The sequence below is a fragment of the Scylla paramamosain genome, chromosome 18 (assembly GCF_035594125.1).
Source record: "Scylla paramamosain isolate STU-SP2022 chromosome 18, ASM3559412v1, whole genome shotgun sequence".
NCBI lineage: Eukaryota > Metazoa > Arthropoda > Malacostraca > Decapoda > Portunidae > Scylla > Scylla paramamosain.
The window spans coordinates 20754658-20757149 of record NC_087168.1 but is presented as its reverse complement, the minus strand read 5'-3'; the positions used below and the strand labels follow the sequence as shown (position 1 = coordinate 20757149).

General features: G+C 45.9%; 1 long non-coding RNA gene across 1 annotated transcript in view; it reads right to left on the bottom strand.

Moving 5' to 3' along the window:
* Positions 1–1355, bottom strand: part of LOC135109252 (uncharacterized) — a 77797-nt gene extending 76442 nt beyond the window's left edge. The window contains exon 1 of the long non-coding RNA XR_010272629.1: positions 142–1355. This is a non-coding gene — a long non-coding RNA (uncharacterized LOC135109252). The remainder of the gene's footprint in view (positions 1–141) is intronic.
* Positions 1356–2492: the final 1137 nt, after the last annotated feature.

Sequence of the window (2492 nt, the reverse complement as noted above, 5' to 3'; positions counted from 1 at the left end):
TTACAGTCAGGATTAAATGCTCATTTCAGAATATTTACACCAAAGAGTCATCAAGCGCTCCACGCCCCAGCTGCACACAGCCACCTCCAGACTCGAGGCGTGTTAGAGAACTCATTTACACATCCTACTTTTTTTTCTTACGAGTCAGGTTTTGTGGTGATGATGCATGTTGCAGTATATCAAAGCATTTGAGAGTGATGAATTCCATCCTTGCAATGGTGGAGGTGAGGGTGGCGCGGGGGGACGGGGGCACATGCGCCGGGAGCAGGCTGGGCTGCGCGGCGGAGGCTGGCTGGGCTCCTGGCGGGGAATGAAGGCGGTGGAGGGATGACAAAGTTCCCTCGGGAGTTCAGTGACTTGCAGTGGACACCTCGCTTCACAAAGCCGCGTCTCGGCCACCCAATAATCCCTCTACGTCACTCACTTCACTCACTCTCCGGCCTCACGCAGAATTCAAAATGTCTGCCCGCGCCAGGCTGGACAGGGAGGCCGGCTAGCCGCTCGACGGTTCAATATCTCCGCTAAAGCTCACATGCGAGGCCGTAAAAGCCTTTTCCTTCCTTCCGTAACACTCACTAGGCTATCCTGAAGGTCCTGCGGGTTCCCGGAAGGGCTGCGGGAGGCACAAGAGTCGAGAGAGACACAAAACCTGCGGATTGCACGGCTCCTCTGAGCCTGCACAAGTCCCACCCAGGCAACAGCAGCAGTTTTTTCCTCGCTAGGATTTTACGCCGCGGAGCATAAAAAACGGGCGGGGAAAGTTTTCTGTGAGCCGCGCACAAAATGCTCATTTTCTATAAACTCTGCGGGGGTGTTTTGCGCGATTTGAAAACGTGGCTGCTTACCTATAACTAATGAAGATGTGCGTCCCTCACTCCGACGCTTGCTAGGGGCTCGGTATGGTTGTAATTATATACATTTAAAGGGTACACTATGCCATTTACGTTTCTGCGTGCTGTATCCCATTTCGAGGTAACCATTAGCATCGGAGGAACGTAGCGCAGCGCCATCAAAACTCGCCGATCCTGCCGAGTATTGTCAACACCACAAAACATCGTTACGTCAGGAATGAACAGCGGGGAGTCGTATCTGAGAGCACTGGAACATATCAAAGGATAATGACCATCGCGCTGTTATTTGATACGCTTCGCCAAAGAGAGCAGAGAACCACTTTAATGAGTGATGAATCGTAATATCCTGAGCCCACCCAGCGGATGGAAAACGCAACTACTACCGCACCTCAAAGAAAATTACTCCTTCTCGTGATGAAAAAATAAACTTACATTTAACCACCGCTTCTCTTGATGTAGACATCCAGCCTCGCGCAGACGAAGGAGGCAGCTGCAGTGAGGCCCGATGCCTAATATTGTGACGAATATTATATTGCTCTCGCAAGGCATAGGCAGATGTATATGCTTGTTGCTGAACTTGTATTATTATTTGAGAGAGAGAGAGAGAGAGAGAGAGAGAGAGAGAGAGAGAGAGAGAGAGAGAGAGAGAGAGAGAGAGAGAGAGTTGCTGCGGCTACACTTCAGACGGCATAAGAAGGTTGGATGAACATTCACATTGTGCTGTTGGGATTTTATAGAAATATGATAAATAAAAATGTTTGTCACAGGAACTACCTGATCTTGATTTCTGTTGAGAAGGATCTTTATATTTTATCTTTTCATTTCAGCTGCTTCCTTTTTTATTTTTATTTTTTTATTTCTACATTTTCCGTATTTACCTCCTGTAGGTGGTGAAGAGAAAGTCAGATTGTTATTTCTGACTTTATTTATCCTCAGTCATGTTGACATAGGTTTCTTGTGTTAGTTTGCTTGTTGTAGAAACCATTCTCTGCCTCATATAGTACTGGGAATATCATAGAAAGAATATGACCAAGTCCTTTTATTTAAATGTCACAGAAATCTGTGACTGTGTGTGTGTGTGTGTGTGTGTGTGTGTGTGTGTGTGTGTGTGTGTGTGTGTGTGTGTGTGTGTGTGTGTGTGTGTGCGCGCGTGTGATCATTAGCCATTCCAAGTCATCTGCTGAACAAAGGGCTGTCCCAACCTTCTGCACAAGTCACGGCACCGTACCAGTCCATGCCAATTTCTAACTAATATATATATATATATATATATATATATATATATATATATATATATATATATATATATATATATATATATATATATATATATATATATATATATATATATATATATATATAGATAGATATAGATATGTGTGTGTGTGTGTGTGTGTGTGTGTGTGTGTGTGTGTGTGTGAGTGAGAGAGAGAGAGAGAGAGAGAGAGAGAGAGAGAGAGAGAGAGAGAGAGAGAGAGAGAGAGAGAGAGAGAGAGAGAGACTAAACTGGTAATTCAACATAGCAGCAGCAGCAGCAGCAGCAGGGTCACACAGCAGCAAGCAGCAGCAGACAGACGCTGATTACTCCGGTGGTGGTGGTGGTGGTGGTGGTGGTGGTGGTGGTGACCTGACCCCCGCCGC